This window comes from Urocitellus parryii, chromosome 2, assembly GCF_045843805.1.
Source record: "Urocitellus parryii isolate mUroPar1 chromosome 2, mUroPar1.hap1, whole genome shotgun sequence".
Taxonomy (NCBI): Eukaryota; Metazoa; Chordata; class Mammalia; order Rodentia; family Sciuridae; genus Urocitellus; species Urocitellus parryii.
In genome coordinates this window covers 59958445-59980903 of record NC_135532.1, presented here as the reverse complement: position 1 = coordinate 59980903, position 22459 = coordinate 59958445, and the positions used below count along the sequence as shown (strand labels likewise).

Below are 22459 nucleotides of genomic sequence, written 5' to 3'. Positions count from 1 at the left end.
AACATAATCAGTGAATTAATCACTGATGGGATTAACTGAGTGGTAAGTGGAGGCAGGTGGGATGTTGTGGAGGAACTGGTTTATTGAGGTCATGACTATGGGGTATATATTTTGTGTCTGGAGAGTGGAGAGTCCTCTCTCTCTCTCTCTCTCTCTCTCTCTCTCTCTCTCTCTCTCTCTCTCTCTCTCATTTCAGGATCACCATATGTGAGCTGCTTTACTCTGCCACACTCTTCAGGCATAATGTTCTGCTTCACATCAAGAATAAGGAAGGGAATCAGCATTCTATGAACTAAGGTCTCTGAAATCCTGAGGCTTTAAATAAACTTTCCTCCTCTACAGTTGATCTGGTGGGGCCTTTAGTCAAAGCAGTGAAAGAGATGACTAAAATAAATAACATTAAGGGAAAAGCAAAGAAAACAACAACTATAAAATCCTTCATATTCCTCTTACACAAGTTCTTGAACCATGTTTATTTCCACAGAGAAATAGATCTATTCTACCTTCCTCTGCCTTTCTATACCAATTATACACTGCTAATCTAAACAGACATTACTACCAGTCCTCTACACAGAATGATAGTAAGATAAATTGGAATCTTTACAAAAGCTATATAAATCTTTTCATGGTGATTAGGTCACAGTACACACTAGAGGCATGCAAATGGAGCAGTTATTTGAGCAAATTCCCCATGATTTTTATATAAAAGTAGTGGAAAGAGCTATTTCCATATGGATCCACTGTGAGAATTGATGTCTCTGGTGGTTGCTGGTGTCCCCATTTATAACTACAAGGTAAACCTAGTAAATTTTAGGAGAAAATATTACTCAAACTAGAAAAAAATATTTAAAGGGGAGTGAGTGCTATAGCCTAAGCATTTGATTCTAGTTCCTGGAAGTTTTAGGGCTGCAAACTGATTTGCATTCCTAATGTTTGACTTGCTAAAGCTTTATTGAGCTGAGTATTCTTTACTATTTTATAAGCTAGTTCAATTTGAGCTTATTTTGCTTGAAGACAAATTAGATTTTTGACTAACACTGGGCAGATCTTAGAACTTATTTCCATGTTTTTTAATATTACATAAAATTTTAATGTCATAATTAGCATTGGATCCACAGGAAAACTTATTTTTAAGAATAAAGATGTTTAATTCACATGTACATATAATTTGAAAGAAAAACTTTCCAGAGAAATGAGACTAGTTACCCTCAATTGAGCTTTATTCTAAAGGTGAGTGGAAAGTGAAATGCATTTTACTTATTTTAATATTTAGTGCAATCCAGTGAGGTATTATCATTACCATTATGTAGAGAGGAAAAATGGGCTCAGAGAGACAAAAGAAATTGTGCAAATTCAATCAAAGATTATATTGAATCAAAACTGTATGCTTCACTACTATACTACATGCACTTATTATTCACTGGGCAGTCTTAAGAAAAGGAAAACCTTCAATGAGCTGGTGCATCTAAATATCTTTAACAAGAGGTATTAAAAATTATGGTAGCTAACATATGTCTCTAAATCTGATTCTTGCTTCCGAAAATAAATATAATGAAGAGCCCAGAGTGCTTTATTTTTTTCTTACTATTTGGAGACCATGCTTGCTTGTACTCCTGTACAGGTTTCCCTTTTGGCCTTTATACCAAACAAAAAAGATGGTAAGATGATCAATGCATGAATAGCATTTACATATTTAATATACTTATTTAGAACAGTGATTTATTATGTCAGTTTAGGGTTGTCACATGGATAGAAAATCCTAAGAAGATGCATAGAATAATAGACTTTTGCAATTTCTCATTTTTCTCACTCTGTTATTCTTTCCTCATTTACGTTTCTTTCAATTATTTCTCCCTCTCTATTTCGTCTGTTTTTCTCCATTATTATCATATGAAATATGCAAGTATGTATCCCTACACCTCCCTAGTTTATATTTTATCAGCCAAAAATAAAGTGGAAAAATTTTACATTTTAAATAGTGTACTTAATTGAAAGTATTTTTAATGTATTTAGGCAAATACAAATTCTGCAGGGGAAGCAGGAAGGTAAAATATACACATTAAATATAATTTTACATACAGTTGGACCTGTTTATCTGTGATTTCCACCCTCTTAGATTCATCCAATCACAGATGGAAATTTTTAAAAATGTTATTACTTAACTTGTACAGATATTTATCTTTTCATTATTTCTTAATTATTATTTTCTTAATCATTATTCTCTAAGAATTACAATAAAACAACTATCTCCATAGCATTTATGTTGTATTATGTATTAAATGTAAACTAGAAATGATTTAATGTATATGAGTTGTTAGGTTATATATAAATATTAAGAATTTTATATAAGGGGTTTAAATATCTGCAGATCTTGATATCCTCAGGGACCTAGAAAGATTTCTACATGAATGCCAAGGGAGGAAGTCTGTTTATACACACACAAACATACACACACACACACACACACACAGATTAAATTTACATATGTAAATAATATATTTGGGCATGCATGTATATATGTATATATTACAAACATTAACATGCTAAAATCGATAGTTTTTCTATCCAATAGAACTCACTTCAGTGACTGAAATACTTAACTTTTGCTCTCCTTAGTTACTGGCCATGTGTAGCTTTGAGTACTTGAAATGTAGGGAGTGACACTATAGATATGCATTTTTAATTTGTAGCAATACAGGGCTTATGCAAGCTATACTGGACTATATCATTATAGAAAAAGAAACTTGATGTGAATAAATTTATCAATATAGAAAGAACATAATTTTATGATAAAATTTTAAATAACAATTCTGTCCAAATGAATGAATGTACTAATGGGCATTTCTGAGTTATAAGATACTGAAAATGTTAAAAAAAAATAGAAAATAAATGTATGCCACACATGCTAATATAGCTGCAATTATTTTTTAAACTACAGAAATTTCAAGATGATTTAGGATGCAGTAGATTGGCATCTCTCTATTTTGATACAGGGATGCATAAATTATCTCATATAATAAATAATAAGCAAAAAATGAAAGGAAGTATATATTGGAAGTCATATATATATATATACATATGTCTGTGTGTATATATATAAGTATATATATATATATATATAACAAATAACACTTTGAAGTAAATGGGTCATTTCCCAGGATTAGAGAACTAATTCTCTCATTTAGTATTATCCTATTTAGGCTCATGAAAGTTATTTTGTAATGATATCCTCCTGCTTTGAAATTTATTATTAATTTCCCAAGTAGAAGAAAAATTTATTCAGAGAGAAATTTCATACAATGTTATGAAAAGGCATCTCAAAAGGAGTTATGTAGATGTTTCAAAACTTGATAGACAAATACAGACTTAGAAAGAATGTTCAAATTCTTAACTGCTGACAACTTTAATTTTCTAATTTAGAAGTCCTTGCCCTCAGATTCTACTTGAACCACACATAAATGTTTCCGATCTTCTTTACATGTCTCTTTAACAGATAAGAAAACTGTTCCTTTAATGCATAGGTATGGATGCAGGTGAAGATGGAATCATTAATTGAGTTATGTTTTATGTATGTTTGAAAATTGAACTGCGACTGTCAAGTAATTTCACTTAGGCCACTGACAAAGCCATTGGATATTATAATGTTTAGTCAATAGTGGGTTGGTTTGAATTTATTGTATCTGTGAACCAGAAGTTAATATTTTTGTGTCTTATTACTGATCTTTTGAGAAAGCCAGACTTATTTATTTCCCCATATTTAGAGTCAAAGAGGTCATTTCTTCCTGCTTAAAGATAAACATTGATCTTTAAATTTAAAAAGAAAAGAAAAGAAAAATTTTCCAATGCCTGGTACTTGGTATTACTACTGTGACTTTTATTCCTGAAAATAAAATTTAGCCAAGTTGAAACCCTCTTTACATAACCAATTGTCCTCTAGGTATCAATCTCAAATGTTGGTCTTTTGAGAAAGAACTTCCCTTTACACAACACTATAATTGCTCTTATATTATAGAGAAAACCATGATTTTCTTTTATTTCAAGTCTATACAGAATTCAAAAGTTGTTGAGTTTTTTCTTTTTTTTAATTTACTTTCAGGATGAAAATGCCTAATCACTAATGTTTCTTCCTTTTCTGCAAGAAGAATGAATATTTGGCTGATGACAGTAATTACAGCATTTGAAAAGTAGTTTTATGTGTAATGCTATGTAGCACCTTGTTGGTAGCCCCTGCTGAAAGGGCAGTCAGCCTCCACAATCCCAAAGGTCTTATTAAGGAAAATGTGAGGAAAAGGAGAGAGAACCTTGCAGGGTATAACCCTCATCTATTTGATCACAAGGATTTACATTGTTGCAGAACATTGCAGTTAAAGTTATAGATAAACCAATAGAGTTTGACTCATCCTTAAGGACAATGAAGTATCAAATTTATTTTTGAATTTAATTAGCAGATTATTAACAAATGAATTGCAGAGGACAGTGATATAAAAACTGTGAAAGACAACAATATACTTTTAAAATGTGGCATAATAAAATAAATTTTCTTATTTAGCAATCTTGATATACATTTTGAGAAAGAAAATGAAAGATAAAGGGAAATATGTAAATTACACAGGAAAGGGAATCTTTGTGATCAAATAGATCAGGGTTACACCCAGGAAGGTTATCTTTCAACTTTTAGGTAGAACAAATGGGACTCTTGAAAGATAAGTATTGGCTTATTATTCAATGAGCCCATGTGATTCTAGTAATACCAGATGAGAATCATGGGTCTAAAACCTTATAGAATTCATTATTATGATGACTACAAGCATATTTATAAATGAAGCATGGTAAAATAAATAAACACAAAAAACAAACAATAGGGAATTATTTCATGATTATGTAACTTAGGACTTTCTTCAAATCTTATAGGCCTGGCCAGATATGATGGCCATGCCTGCACTCTTAGCAGCTTGGGAGGCTGAGGCAGGAAGATTACAAGTTCAAAGCCAGCCTCAGCAACTTAGGGAGGCCCTAAACAGCTTAGGAAGAAGTGTTCCCAAAATTAAAAAAAAAAAAAGAGAGAGAGAGCGCAGGGGACATGGCTCAGTTGTTTAGCAGCCCTGGCTGGGCTCAATCCCCAGTATATACACACACACAGACACACACACACACACACACACACACACACACACACACAAAAATGATCCTATAGGCCTTCAAGAAAGACAAAACATATTTAAGGAGAAATATCTATGATGGACTTCAAATTTGATGTTTTGATGCAGCTCCATTGATCTCCAATGGATATGGCTTTTAAGGAGTTAAGAGGCTATGAGAGTAGGATCCTAATCTTAAAGAACTGGTATTTCCATACACGAGAGAAACCAGAGAGCTCTCTCTCCTTGAATGCATGAGTCTATGAGAGGACACAGTGAGATTGTGGCCATCTGCAAGCTAGAAAGATCACCAGCAACCAGGCATGCTGGACTTCTAGGTTCAAGAATTTTAACTTTCTCTTATTTACGCCACTCATTCTATGGTATTTTGTTATGGCAGCCTGAGCAGACTAATACAATATTTTAAAGTTACATCTTTCCTTGTATTTCCAGGGAATGGGAATAAACCAGTCTTGGGGTAAAGTACAGTTCATTTATTTTGAATACAGTGATCACAGAGGCAATTACCTCAATTGCTGACAGTCAAAAACAAGGAGAGAATGCCCATGTAAAATGAGAAGTCCTAGCATAGAACATATTAGTCCTAACACATTGTATGAATAATGAACTGTATGCAGTGATTAATTCAACATTAATTAATTTAAACATTGATATCATGATGTCTCTGATAACTTTGTGAGTTCCTACAAAAACAATGTGGTCAGGATATTCCAACAAAGTAACATCATAAAAGCTGCAAAGCGCAGCACTATTATTAGAGGAAGATGATTAGTTTGACTTTGAGGCAATTGGATTTGGCATTCATTTTCAGATCAACAAATTAATCTTAAAATTTTCACTTCATAGAGGGAGCACAATGTATTATGTAACTTTTTGGGATTTCATTTTGTGGCAAAGTAAGATAAAGAAATAATCTCTATTTCATGGCAAAAAGGAAAGAAATAGGTAATTATTATATATAGAGCACCTTATATCAGGCTAAAAACAAAGTGTTAAATATTTTATTATGTTTCAGAGTCAGTGTAATCTTTTAAGCTGATATAGGTCTTTACTGCTACTAATAACTTAGGGGGAAAAAGCTTAAAATTATTAAGAATCTTAAAAAAATAAAAATAAAAATAAATGAAAATTCAGAAATTCGGAACCTAAACCTTATAAAAATATATGTATTGACCATACTAAATCAGTTTAATTTAATTGTATATGTGTATGTGAAAGTCAGATAAGTCATTTCCAGCAATATAATGAACTAGTCATCCCTAAAACAAGGGCAAAAATAAATGTCTTACTTATATTCACCTGGAATGATACATGACAGCTAGCATTCTGAAGGAAAATGATTTTGCCTGTTTTAGTTAATACTGTGTACCTTGTATCAAGAATTAATGACTGCCATAAAATAAGTGCTCAGTAAATTATTGTTGAATAAATAAATACATACCCTTGCTTTCTGGAAAGCAACAAAGATCTCATTAAATAAAGAGGAAACAAACAAAAAAAGAGCAGAGGTCTTGAGATGCAATGTGGTGGTGAATGGAGGGGAAAAAAAGAGTCATGTTTTTAAAAAAAGACAGGGTAGAAATTAACAGTCCTTAAAGAGATAGAGAGCTTTCACTAAGACCCCACAAAAGGTGAGAGGGCAAAGGCCTACAGACTCAACATTCAGATGAGCTCCGGAAAAAAAAAAAAAAAAAAGAAAGAAACTAGCAAACAACAAAAGAACAACACAAAAACAACACAAAAACTCTCAACCTAAGAAAAACTGGGGATGTAGATCATATTCAAATTCAGTACCAGAAGAGAGAGTGAGAGAGAGAACAAAGAAGAGAGAAGAGAGAAAACAACTAAGAGATAGTAGCTACCTCTAAAGGGGAAAAATATAAAATATGCTTCTATTATAACTGTAGGTACTAAATTTCTTTAGTGGGGGGGGGCTTTAAATGTGTTGATTATATTATTTGGTATAAATTTAATATAGTTCAAATATGCCAGACAAAAACCTTGATAATGAGAAACACAGGATTTTTTAATGACATAGATGAGGATGTAAGTTTTTAAAGTAAATACCTATGGCAGCACCTTTCAACACTTGGTAAATATTATTTCCAAAATTTTATTGTGTTGTTACTCTTACTGAGGAGTCCTTTCATTTTTATTCTTTTCCTTTCTAGTTACATGATTTACCCAATACCAGTCTCCTTCTTCAGGCTCTTTGAAATTCCCATTTTTAAATTATGCAAAGGTATTCAGATTTGGCTCTGTGCCTGCTTAAACATGGGGGCACCCAATCTACCACACATCTCAGCAAACAGCCCTTTAATTAGCAGGTCCTTGTTTTTACCAATACACACACACTCACACACACACACACACACACACACACATGCTGTTATAGTTTGGGTGTCCCCCAAAAGTTCATGTGTGAGACAAGAAGTTTTGGAGCAGAAATGATTGAGTTATGAGAGCCTTAACCCATTTAGTAAATTAATCCCTTGCAGGTTTAACTGAGTAGAAATCAAAAGCAGGTAGGGTGTGGCTGGAGGTGAGTCTTTGGGGACATGCCTTTGAGGTATATATTTTGTATCTGGTGAGTGCAGTCAGTCAGTCATATTCATTCTCATTCTCTCTCTCTCTCTCTCTCTCTCTCTCTCTCTCTCTCTCTCTCTCTCTCCCCTTCCTGATCATCAAGTGAGCTACTTCCCTCTGCCACACTTTTCGACCATGATGTTGTCCCTCACCTAGAGCCCTGAGGAATGGAGCCTGCTGTTTAAAGACTGAAACCTCTGAAATATGAGCTCTGGAAATAAAATTTTCCTCCTTTACAATTGCTCTGCCCAGGTTTTTCAGTCACAACAGTGAAAAAGTAACTAAAACCCATGCACACACATAAAGACACATCTGCACATGCTTACAAACTGTTTAAAAACAAATGCATAAAAAATATTTCTGCACTCATATATGTATATGTATATATACTGTTACATATGTATAATATAAAATGCATCTTCTGAAAAACAGAGGGAGTTTGTTTTATTTTTATACTGTTCTTGTCTCTCCAGCATCAAGGACATATTTGGTACTTGACAAAGCCTACCTTGAAATTGGATCAATTGATGCTGTAGCTGTAATTTGAATGACCAATAACTTGACATGCCCTGCCACACAGGTCTATATACATAAGTACATCTGTATGTCCTTTTTAAAATATATGTACAGAAAAGAATGTCAAAGGGAGGGAAAACATTACAAATCATAGTTAAAATATAAAGGACAGGAAAACTGCACAGACAAAATTTGTCAATTTCCACAGAATGCAGGCTTCTCTAAATTTTGTTCAAAACAATACTAAAATGATTTATTATTGAAGCTTAAAGAGATTTGCATAATGTGCTGAAGCCATGAAAAAGGAGAGAAGCAGTCCATATATAAAGCAGGCTGTCATAATGATGTTTGCTTTTTGATGTACGTTCCTACTGAGCAATAATCATGTGGAGGCTTATGCCTTTAGCTGTTTTCCTGATTCTGGAACTCCAAACCTTTCTCTGATTGACACAAACAAAGGAAAGACCACCCACTGCTCTTATGTTATAGTAGTTTATTGCTATGTGGCCCTCAGAAATCTTTTTTGGTATTCATTTGTTTGTTTTTGTGTTTGTTTTTCTTTAAACCTCAATCCCCAATTATCTAGTATAGGATTAGGAAAGTTGTTGTTACCAAGTAGATGATGGTTGGATTGAGATGCATTTGCTAAGCCTTCTGTTAGCTTCCTTTGTCCAAAGGCTATCTACTTGAGCACAATCTCTGAGAGGGGAAATACTTGCACATTATATTTTTTCTTTGAAGTAGCCCATCCTGGTTCTGCTCTTCCAGAATACCAAACTGTTGAGCATTATTAGGTCTTTTTAATATTCTCTAGAAAATAGCTTAATCTAATTTAGAATTTCAATAGTTTTATGAATCCCTTTCATCACATTTCCATCATTGCCTATTTTGGGGGTTTGTTTTTATTGTAGTTATTTCAAAAGATTAATAATCAGATTTCATCCAGAGGAACTATTTTTCCCTAGATATTTTTACAAGTATGTAAGAAAAATTAAGAAATGCTAGCTGAATTTTAAGGTGTTTTGAAGAAAGTAACACAGAATATTCTTATCCAACAGGGATATGTTGCTAATCTATGAAGGTTAAAAAAAAAGAGCTTGGCTACAGAGCTTAGAAATATATTTTTGTGTGATTTGAGAACACTGAGGAAAGTCAATAGTAAATGCACAAATTGACTTTTGTATGATGTACTTAAATTTTCTAAGTTTTTGCTCTTCCTGTTTTTTTGAGAAATGCCATTTTGTGAACTGAATTTGAACTCAGAAGTTCAGTTCATTAAAGGTTAGATCACTACCCCAAGGAGTTTAAGAAAATATAAAACCTCTCTATTGCATATATCACAACTCAAAATAATAGAAAAATATTGCAATTTAAAGAAACTTTGATATCTCATGTCCTTTCACAAATTTTTATTTGATCTTGCTTTTTTGTGTGTCTTTTAACTCACTTGAAGAATATTCAGAATTAGAGTTAAACAACCTCAGGTCCTTTTTTTTTTTAATGGTGGCAATTTTATGTACCACTGTAAGGAGGCCAAACAATACAAAACAAATTTCTTTATGATCTCATCTCTTTATAACCTCATCTCAAAACCCCACTGTTTTGAGGGACATGTAAAATGTGGACATTCCATAACATCAAAGAGAAACATATTAATAGCTTTTAGCACTCAAAAATATATGATTTTTCTTAAAGGAAAATAAATGCTAAAGATTGACTTTATCTTGGGATTGTATATTCATTGGTCTAAGGATGTCATCAATAAATATTCCTGTGCCCTGCACCAAAATCTGCAGGTCTGTAAACTGTGCTTAACATTATCTAGCATAACAATATGTAAACCTTTCATGATGTTGTGTCCTACATTTTTGCAAGTAAAATATGGAGCATCAGTGGATGGATCTGTCTTGACACACAGCAGCCTCTCAGTGGCAAAATAAGAGGAAATTTCTATTTCAATAATGGTGAAATTAATAATTGATATACACTAGAAGAAATGTTACAAAAATATATAGGAACTTTAGGAATGGATAAACTAAGCATGAAGTTGAAAATAAATACAAAATACAGAATTTATTCATTGTTTTTAATAAGGTTACTCAGGATCCTTTGACTTCTCTGTTTTTACTATGTCTTTTTTCCAGATCTCTCCTCCAAACATTCTATTTGTGTTCTGTCCATTTTTTACTGTCTTCATTATTATCATTATGAATTTAAAATTTATATATTTTGGGTGTATAACAAGTCTTATCTTTATAATAGCCTGTCTTTGTGACCACACATTTTAAGTCTAAATTCTTCCAGAAGCACCCTAGATTGGAACACAATTGTGACTTGTTCCTATTTCTACTTATTCAGCTGTACTACAATCTATAAGCCCATCAGCTACTATAGCAATTTTACTCATTGTTAGTTGAATTTCAGTTTGATAATTTTTTAGTGCTGTGCTAATTCTGCCTTCTTTGTATTTTTTTTCTACTTTATCTTAACAGAGCATCTTCCTTTAATTTGGACATCACCATCTTAAATGTTGTGAGACACTGACCAGGAAAAGTGATACATATGCATGTTCCTTAAATAGTTATGAGAAACCTGGAGAATGAGAACTTGTTGGCCTTCTTAAAATTATTCAATTTCAAAAATCACAAAATGATTAAAATTGTTGAATCAAACATGAAGTGCTATGACCAGTTATATAATCCAGTTTGAAATTAAACAGATACACCCATCTGCAACTAGAAATAGGTGAAGAAACAAACACCGGTTTCCCCAAATAGTGAAAGCTTCACATAAAAATTATATTAAATTTTAAGAACTTTCTCATCAATATTGAAACAAACAGTTCCATATGATTGTATATAGTTTAAAAATACTAAACATTAATTATAGACTTTAATTTACATGGTAGAAAAAACAAAAACAAAAAATATATTGGAAAAATTAAGAAAGAACAATTTTAAGTGAAAAAAGTACTTTAGCACATAAAAAACATTAAACATTAATTCATACCTACAAAAGAATATTATTGAGGCTTAACAACAACAAAGCACTATGTAAAGGTTGGAATGCTGATTAACTTAGTGGCTGCATTCAAAGATAGGGCATCTGTTTTTAATGGAAGTATTAAAGACTTAAAATCTTGAGCTGATACTTTTGTGTATGCATAACATTACCTGACTTTGGGTCAGATTTGTCTTAGGCAATATTTGTACAATGGAGAAGACATTATCAACATTAGTACCTGAACATAAGGAAAAAAAAGAGATGAGAAAAATAAAAGCTGTGGTTTCTTATCAAGTTCATAATCTAAAGGCACATTTCTCTGGAGGAGAGAGACAGACTGTGAGAAACACATGGGAGCTTTCTCATACTATAGAAGTAGAGAGGATATTCAACTGATAATCACCTGCAAATGGGTGAACAGAGATTGTATTCAGTGCTTACATGCTAAACACTAACTGAATGCATGTAGAGAGTTTCATTCTAACCCCATTAATCCCATAGTGCCTGATCACCTGATCACAGACATACCCATAATTATGCTCAAACTCATATATATTTAATTGTAGATGGACACAATACATTTATTTATTTATTTATTTATTTATTTATTATTTATGGTGCCGATGATTGAACCCAGTGCCTTACACAAGCTAGGCAAGCACTCTACCACTGAACCACAACCCCAGCCCACTCATACATTCACATTCACACCCATTTCAATTGTACTCCCATTTCTGCAGTGGTAGAGACACTGATCTAAATCTTACAGAAAGTTAAAATACTTGCTCAAAATTCCTCTGTTAAGAAAAAAAGTCAATTATTAGAATATGAATAATATTTAATATTTATATTTATCAGAAAATATTTTAGTCTATATTGAGCCATCCCCATTTATTTGTAATACAATTCTATTTTTCAAATTTGACTAAACTCAATGTATTTAAGAATATAATTATTTACCAAAATAAGGTAGCTTTATCATTGGGGAAAAATACAATGTGTGTATATTTTTCCTTCTGATGATAAAAGCTTTTCCCCTTCTCTCTCTGAAAATTACTCACCTGATATACTACCACTGCCCATACGGAAAGTACTCGATCTCTGACTTTTAATAAAGCAAATGGAATAAGAGTATTCTAATTTCAGAATTGAAGAGGAAAGAAAGCACACTAAGGTTTACTGAGATGTATGTATTATGGAAGATCTTACAATAAATGTGAAATATAAAGACCCTTATTTAAGAGGCCTGCATTCTCTTTTTGTTCTGGCACAAGTGGCATTGCAATTTTGGATGCCTGTTAATTGCTCTAGCACAGCTATTGCTTTAAGATTAGGTCTTTAACAAATTTATTAAATTGTCATTTCCAAATTTAAATTCATATCAATGTCTAGGTGCAACTGAACCTTGTTTACTTTATTCTGATTTCATTGAAAAAATGATATTACTATCAGTATTGTAATTTACAACAATGCCTGCTCACATAACATAGTTCAACATTTATTTTTCTTATATTTAATTTTAAAACTAATTTTCTTTCCTTTCTTTGAGTAAATGAAGACTGTCATTATTTCTAAGTACCTATCTTCAGTCAAATCCAAAAGAAAATAGCTATAAATTTTACAGTCATTAAGTCCTGCTTATATAGTGTTTCCACAAACATTTAATTGATTCATCTTAATGTAGCAATATTTATAGATCCCATGAAGGCCTTCTATGTTTAGATTTGCCTGGTTAAAAAAGGAGTGAAATTTTTTAGAGGTTTAGAGAGCCCATAGTTCTTTCCCCATTTCTGAACTGACAGAAGTGTCACACAGCTGCTGATCAAAATAGCAGTTGTATTTTTGGTAAAAGCTGTACTGGACATTTGGGGTTAGGGATCTAGACCCAAGAGGGGATCATAAAATTTCTCAGCTGTTGGTGCCCAGATGTTCACTAGTATAGCCAGACAACACATTTATAGAAAGAGGATACACTCCAGCAAAAGAGCACTCTGAACACCTAAATTCTTTTTGCTCAGCTCATCAGTTAGCCAAGGTGTACCACCAAGGACAAGCATGTGACACAATGTCTATAGGAAAGGGTCTTCCAATATTCTCCCTCAAGAAGAATATTTTTCTTCTTCTGAAAAAACACGACCAATGAGGATTCGCAAGTTTTCAGGGGTCATGTCTAAAATATTTAAAAACAAACTCCTGAGCTTCCATTAGTTGCAAAAGGGAGAAAAGATTTATCAACTTACAGATGAAATAATATAAATATACTACTTCCCTCAAAATAAAAAAGCAAAAATGCCTAGGTTTCTGTGTTGTTGTGAGAAATAATCATTTGATATTAAAGAATTTAATCTACTTGATATCAAACATGTCAATTTTACCTGTGAAATGGCAATTATTTTTGAATAGCCATTTTGGCCTTGGTGTTTGGAATCAGGCTTTGGTCAGAAGTGCAATTCTAATTCTGAACTCAATTACATACTAAGGAAATAATACACAAACATTAATGTACACACATACATATAGCTGAAGAATAAGACAATAAGACAAAAATACAACAAAACCCTCTTTGTTTTGGTCAGATATGGGTGGTTTCGGAAAAATTAGAGAAAAAAATCAGAAAAATTAGACCTGGCTAACTTAGTGAGAAAGATGTATTATCATTTGATCCCATGAGATGATATAAGTAAAGGATTTCCCCCATATAGATAAGTAAAATTCACAGAACTGAAGTGCTACCTAGACAATAGATTGAACAGAAATGGCATTTATGCCCAGTAGAGATGTGTAGCTCAAAGATGTCAAAAGAATTTAAGAAAATAGCAAGAGTGGGATGGATACCACCATGTGGACAAAAAATTAATATGGTATGTTGAAAAAAATTGTAGCTACATGCAATAAGGAATTTTAAGAGTTGCAATGTATTCTCAATTTTCACTAGCTCTGTGCAATCCACAAACATTTGTTTCTATTCAATATCATTTGAAGTTTATAAATGTGTTTCTGAAATACAGAATGCTAGCTTTAGAAAATGCATTAAAATATACATGTCTTTTTACATACTGAACTTTGCTTACTAGATATATTCTTAATATATTAGACAAATTTTACTCATTAAATGCATTGTATTCATTTTTGTTTTAGTTGGTTATTGTTTGTGTAGCCATTAAAGAATATTCAGTTTTCTCTTTTCATATATTTATTTTTTATTTTTTAATTCATTTTTTAGTTGTAGATGGACACAACATCTTTATTTTTGTGTAGTGCTGAGGATTGAACCCAGTGCCTTGCATGTGTGAGGCAAGCTGTCTACCACTGAGCTATAGCCCCAGCCCCCCTTTTCATTTATTTTTATTAGAGCTTTATAGTTATACATACTAGTTAAGTTCATCCAGGCAAAAATCATACATGCATGAAAATTAATTTTAGTTCATGATCCACCTTTTCTCTCTAGCTTAAAAATATGAAAGAAAATGTACAACCCTGACTTTCTGAATCTGGTTTAGTTTGCTTAACATAATGTTCTGAAGCTCTGCTCATTCTCTGCAAATGACATAATATCATGATTTTTATGGTTAAATAAAAACCCATGGTGCTTGAATACCTCATTTTCTTTATCCATTCATTTATGGACAGAAATTCTGGTTCCATAATTTAACTATTGTGAATTGTGCTGTTATAAACATGAGTATGCATGTATTGCTATAGTATGCTGACATTAGATTCTTAGGATAAATACCAACAAGGGATATAGCTGAATCACACATTGGTTACAAACCTGGTGTGTGGAACACCTGATTACCATAGTGGTTGTACTAATTTGCAGTTTTACCAACTGTGTAAAAGTGCTCTCCCTATCCTCACCAGCATTTGTTATTTATATTCTTATGACTGCCAATCCTACTGAAGTTAGATAAAAATCTCAATGTGGTTTTAATTTGTATTTTACTAAAAGCTGAAGATGTTCAATATTTTCTTTCATATATTTGTTGGACGATCCTATAACTTCTTCTGAGAAGTGTCTGATTAGTTTATTTCCTCATTTATTGATTAGGTTACTTGATTCTTTTCTTTTTGAGCAATAAGTTTTTGTGTGTGTTGTTCTTTATATATTCTGGATATTAACCCTCTATCAAAATAGATTGTTTCTTATTCTGGAATTTTTCTCTGTACACTCCTAATTATCTTAATTGTTGTCTTTACTTCTGTCTCCCTTTTTAATCAATGCAAACTCTATTATTATAATGTGCAAAGAGACAAAGTCTTCAGGAAGAGATAGAATTCTGTGCACATAGAGAGATGGTATTGAGTATGAACAGAAACCTGGATTTATGATGTGTTGGTTAGCTTTCCACCACTGTGAGACAATACTTGAGAAAATCATCTCAAAGGAAAAAAAGATATTTTTGTTTATACTCAGCGGTGTTTTACACATGGTCACTTGGCTCAGCTGTTTCTGGGCCTATCATGAGGCAGAATATCATAGCAGGGAGTGTGGACCAGAGCAAAGATTATTACTTAGTGGAAGTCAGGAAGCAAAGGGTTTATTTTGTAGATACAGACAAACTAAACGCTTCAAAGATATGCTCCCAGTGAGTTTCTCAAAGCAGGCCCCTCATTCTAAAGATTCTATTATCTCCCTAAAAGCACTACCAACTAGGGACAAATCTTTCAACACCTGAACCTTTAGAAGACATACCGGATTCAAACTATAACATTCAACCCTGGACCCCAAAGGCTCATACTTCTCTCACAATGCAAAATGTATTATGCCCTTCTCTAAGAGTCCTCATAGTTGTAACAGTTTCAGTATTGCTCAAATTTCTAAGTCCAAAGTCTGCTTTGACACTCAAGGCAAACTTAGCTGTGAGACTCAGTGAGAAGAAATAATAAAAAATAAAATAAAATGAAATAAAATCAACAAGTTGCATACTTCCAATAAAACATGTTACAGGATAAACATTCCATTCTAAATAGAAGATACAGAATACCAAGGAATGACTGAACAAAAGCAAGACCAAAACCCAGGAGAGAAAACATTATATCCTGTACCTCCATGCCTGGTATTCAAGGTTTGTGTTTGCATTATTGGAGCTACAAAGACCTTGATCTCTTGAATGTAGCCGGAAACAAAACTCTCTGACTGACTCTGATTATTTCTATGTCTTTTCTTAGCAGATGTTTCACATTCCTGGCATCTCAAACTTCTTGCAGATTCAGCTTTACTCTCTCAGCTTTATGCATCACCCTTTGAGGGGTGACCAGCAGGGAATCTGAACCTCCCATACGATGATTGGCCCTCCAGATATTCCTTTGAAATCTGAATTGAGGCCTCTGTAACTCCATAGCTCTCACATTTTTCATTTTTGCAGATACATCCATAGGATGACACCCATGTCTTCCATTATCTTGAGCATTAGCTGGAACCACCTGGACCATCACTACAATGGCCTCTGAGTACTGCACCATGGACACTCTTCTCAAATTAAAGGTTTACCAATGAGCCCGTGAAGGATGGCATCTTGCTGATTCCTGAGATGCCTTCAAACTATGTTTCCTACTGTGTGATTGCAAAGTATTTGGCGTCTTTTTAATCACTATAATCTCAAGAATCACAAATTCTTCAGACCTAATTTTGTTTATGCTTTTCCAGCCAAAATTCAAGTTTTATAAATCTTTCTGCTGTGTTTCTTCCTCTTAATTCTTACCATAAACCTGGCTAAAAGAAGTAATATTCATGCCACAGCCTGAATGCTTTGGTGCCTTAAAATATTTTCTAATCTACCAGTACAGTCCTCATTTTTTTCTAAAACTTCATAAGCATGGTCTTCATTTTATGAATTCCCAACAGCAGTCTGGTCTTCCAAAAACACACTAGAAACACCAGTAAGCTCTGCTTACTACATTCTAATCTTTCTCTTGCCTGATTCTTCAAAATTTTATGAATTCCTCCCAAAAATCACTTGCAAAGACTTCTGAACCACATGATCAGGTATAATCACAGCAACAATTCCATTTCTTGGCACCAATTTTCTGTGTTACTAAACTTTCTATTGCTTTTACAAAATGTCTGAAAAATCAATATAAAAGTGAAAGGATGCATTTTGACTCATGGTTTCAGATGCTTGAGTCCATAGTCACTTGGCTCCATTGTTTTGGGGTCTGTGGTGAAGTAAATGTCATTGCAATGTGAGTGTATCAGAAAAAAAGCTTCTTACCTGGTGAAGCATTAGAAAGAGAGAGAGAGAGAAAGAAAGAAACCTTCAAAGTCACACCCCCCAGTTATGTACTTCTTCTAATTAGGTCATTCCTCCTTAAGTTTCTATCACCTCCCAATAGTGCCATCATCTGGGACCACTCCTTGAATACGGGGCCATAGGAACAAATTTTTTACCTAAACTACAATATTTGAACAGAATAGACTAAGGCACATCCTGTTACTATACATTAGCACTTAATAACAAGCAAAAAGGAGGGATAAAGTACTTTCAATTATATTTTAGTTATAAACATTTTCTACTTGAATTTATTGTGCTCTCTAAATTTGAATTCTAAAGAACACTCTACTTGATGACATCAGGTATAAGCACAGCATATTCTTACAGCTAAAGTTCAGGAAAACCTAACTGACTTTCTTTGAAAGAATTGCCCATCACTAGCCATTCACTTTGGCCAAGGCAATGTATGGCTTATAAGAACCTTCTCAGAGCCTGTGATGGAGTCAATTTATCAGAATCATAGATACTACAAAGGAAGGAGTGTATAGATTAGAATAAAACATCCTGTCATTGATATCATGAAACAAACAATAGTCTGAAAAATATTGATAAGCAATTATCCTGAGAACAAAAACTTAATGTAATTAAAATACCAAAACTAAATATAATGATAAAAGGATATATTACATAGAATTTCATATTTTCAATTTGATTAAATATTATCAATGTTTATGTGAAGAATAGTATAGATAAGAAAATCTTGAAAAAAGAAAATAAATGGCATATTTACATATTGGACATTAAAAATCAGCACAATAAAAAATAGCAGATAACTTTACAAATAAAGAAAGTTTTGATTAGTCAAGTAAATTAAATGGGTGAGTAGATTTCTTCATCTACAAGAAAATAAATTATATCCATTCTTTTCAAAATATTGTACTATAAAATAAATCCAGTGTAGTTAAATAAATATATGTAAGACAATAGTGGTAATAATTACTATTACTGATATGACTAATAATTATTTGTTGATTACATTTATGTTGCTCCAGGCACTGTTTTAAGCATGAAGAAATCACACCAAATATTCATCCAACCATTTTATTTTACAGGTAAGAGAACAAGATACTGAGAAGTTAAATAACTTCTTGTGAATATGAAGCTAGAGCAGATATTGTACACTCACTACTTTTATGCTAATTATAATATAATATTTATTATTATTCTATACAAATAAATAAACATAAAAATATTTTTAAATTATCTGATATATTTATAATGTGTATTATTCTAGTATTAGCATTAAAGAGAACTGAATTTCTTCATTGCTATTAATTAAATTTAATTTGATTTGAAACCACACTTGAAGTGATAGGAAACCCATTGCCAGTGATTGGATGAAAGGAACATTTCTTCTACTAAGGTCTTGAAAAGTGATGGTCTCTGTATTAATTTTAATTATGGTATAACAAATTATCAAAAGTTTATTTGTTTTATTAAACAAAACAAATTTCTCAGTCTCCTTAGGTGAAAAGGAGCATAGCTGTGGATAGTCCGACTCTGTTTACCATTTCACCAGGTTACATTCAAAATTTCCATTAAATTCTATTCTCATATTTGACCTCAGGTACTCTTTCGCACTTACTCAGATTATTAACAGACTTCAGCTGATTAAGGCTGTAGAACAGAGGCCTCTACTCTCTTGAGGGTGTCAGATGTTCCTAATGTCTGCCTTCATGCCCCAAATATGTGGTTTTTTTCAAAACATTGCATCTCATTTCTTTAACACCAGAAATTGAATCTCTGGTGTTCTAGTAAGATGGAATCTTATTAATATCTTATTAACATAGTATTATCTCACAACATTTCTCAACAACCTGTTACTACAACTGTGACCAATTGGTGCATAACAAAATCTGAATGAGATTGATTTGTCCCTAGAATATTTCAACTCTTGGTGCTATACCTTGAAATTCATTTATAGCATAAGAAACAAAACATATAAAGGTTTAGCTATAACTCTAAGATAGAGAATTGATATTGCCTCTTATTTTCTCTAGTTTGTGACAAATATAAGCCATTGTAAATTATTGAACCCCAGATTACTTTCCCAGGTAAGGAGGACATATAGTCAAAAACATATAAAGATATAGAGTCAACAAACTGACTTACAGTATAAGTATTCATATGGTAAAAGACACTGTAAATAATATTGAAATATAAATAGTATGCCACAGAATTGAAAATGTTTTTAATGTACTTGACAAAGAATTAAAAAGAAAAATTTTAAAGTAATACAAACAACTCTTATAAATTAATAAATACTATGACTCAATTGTAAAATGATAAAAAATATAAACAAATAATTTAGAGGACAGAAAATGCAAAAGGGCAAAAAACATATTATTAAGATATTTAGCATTATTGCCAGCCAGGAAAATGTAAATTAAACCAACAATGAAATATCATTTATTACCTTTTCAGTGGAGAAATAGACATTCTTCTATTTCTGTTGGTAAGACTGCAAATCATAACAGTTTAAAAAGTAATATAGCAGAACTTACTGAAAATTAAAATGGGTATACTTTGGAACCTGTTTTTTTTCTGAGAATTCTTCTGCATAGATATTTAAGTATCTACAACTGGGAGATACAAACATACCCTACAATTAATAGAAAAAAATCGGTAACATTGTTGAGAACCCAGGTACATAAAATGGTTCATTATATATTAAATTCATTATTTATAACTATAAACCATTAAAATATAACAAATTACATTTACATCTATATACCTCAATTTGGAAAGATGTCTTTGATATATTTTAAGTCAAATTAATCAAGTTAATGTGTTTTAAATACAAACCCATATTTTTTAAATGAAACAAATCAAAACAAAAATAAGAATTTAACGTGTGTATGTTCTAACAAAGGTACCACCAAGAACTACAATAAATGAATGATTTATTTACTTCTCTTTGTCCATATTCATTCAAAATAAGTGCTTTTAATTTTTTTTTTCATGAACATACTACAATCTAAATGTCACATATTGATAGGTCAATATGACCTTAACCTAGGAAAATGTTCTCTCCTAGCCTTTAACTTACTCTTGAAATTCTTAACTTCCATAGTACTTCATTTTTCCCTTCGTTCCCCCAAACAATTGTCTGACCACAATCACAATGTTATTGGCTCAAAATCAATACCTAATTCTCTTTCTGCATTTACAAATTAATACTTTAGTTTTTCCATTGGTATTTACTAAGTAGTGTTGACTATTTCACAGATCACTAACTTTGGAAGGATACAAACCACATGTTAAATAAGGAAGATGAAACCAATATGTGCTGAAAATTGGCCTTGTGAGGCACAACTTGCTACTTCCTTTTTGTGTTTATAACTTTGGAGTTTATTTGTAATTATTAGTACAAACACATACATAAGATAAAGGCTACAATAGAAGAGTTCAAAAAGTTCAAAAAGAATAGAGATAATGATTTTGATTCAAAATAAAGATAAGAAAAAGACCCAGGACAGTATGAAGGGGGCCAAAACCTTGATTCATACATTTTATATTTCAAACTGTCCATTCTCTTCTTAGTAATCTTTATTTATTCTGCTTTTAAAATTGTACTGAAATAAGAGGTGATCATGATGCCATTATTATCCTGAAAGCAGTCTGCAAGAACAGCCACTTAGGGAAACAAAATAAAACTGTGTGTTTTTTCAGTTCTGTTTTTACAACATTAGTTTAAAATCTAGCTTCTTTTGCCAGGACACATTTTGCTCCTATTCACAGTTTCTAGTTAGTGTTCTTTAGCTTTCAACATTATATTATCATCAATGTAAATCTAACAGTCAGATATATATTTTTCTTTTGCTCTTTTCATACTGCCTTAATCTATGCAGGCTACCATCATGAAATACCATAGACTGAATGGCTTCAACAGTATAAATTTATTTCCTCAAAACTTTGGAGGCTGGAAAATCCAAGATAAAGTTTTAGGCAGGGTTTGGATCTAGTGAGAGCTCTCTTCCTAGCATGCAAATAGTCTCCTTTCCTTTGTATTCTCACATATATTTCTAAGACATCTGCTTGTGGAGAGAGAAGACGACAGGTAGGGGAGATTGTCATCTTCTTATATAAGACGCCCATCCTCTTGGATTACAACCATACTTTTTCATCCTCATTCAGTTTTATTTTCTTTCTCAAAGCTCTATCCTCAAACGTATTTACATGGATTTTAAGAAATGATCATGTTCGTTCTAGGGGTACACTATTAAGAATTACTTCAATAAATATTTTCAGAGGTCAACCAAAATAGCCTCTAAGGAATGTAAAACCTAGAGTACTGAGTAAATAATAGCAAATCTTGAAATTTGGGGAGAATTTGAAACATTCCTGTTTTCATATCACATCATCAATTGCTAATAAATTTGATCACCTGCTCTATGTTTACTATTCTAGGACCTATCTGGGGGAAATAAAAAATGATAGTATATAGTATGGGCCTTGCCACTGAAGCCATAGCATGCTTATAAATCTCTTAATTTCATAGGAATTGTTTGGTCATTTTAAAGTGCCAACTTGATTGGGTTAAGGAACTCCCAGATGCTTGGTGAAATATTATTTCTGCATGTAAATGTGAGAGTGCATTTGGAAAGATTAGCATTTGAAGCAGTAGAGTGAATAAAGGATATCTGCCTTTCTTAATGTGGACAGGCATCAAGTTGAACATAGTAGCAGAGGAAAGCAAATTCACTCTGTTTTAGGGAACTGGAATTTTCATCTTCTCTGCTCTTGTACATCAGAGTTCCAGGGTTTGGGCCCTGTAGGCTGTGGGACTTATTCCAGGAGTCCTTGAGGCCCTTGGCCTCAGACTAAGAGTTATAATATCAACTTCCCCTATTCAGAGGACTTTGGACACATTTTGAATTCATTTTTGTACAGAGAATCAACATTCCAGACTTTCATGTTTTT

At 32.4% G+C, this 22459-nt stretch overlaps 1 pseudogene; it reads right to left on the bottom strand.

Annotated features, from left to right (window-relative positions):
* Positions 1–22459, bottom strand: part of LOC113187781 (WD repeat-containing protein 20-like) — a 65623-nt pseudogene that overhangs the window by 25752 nt on the left and 17412 nt on the right.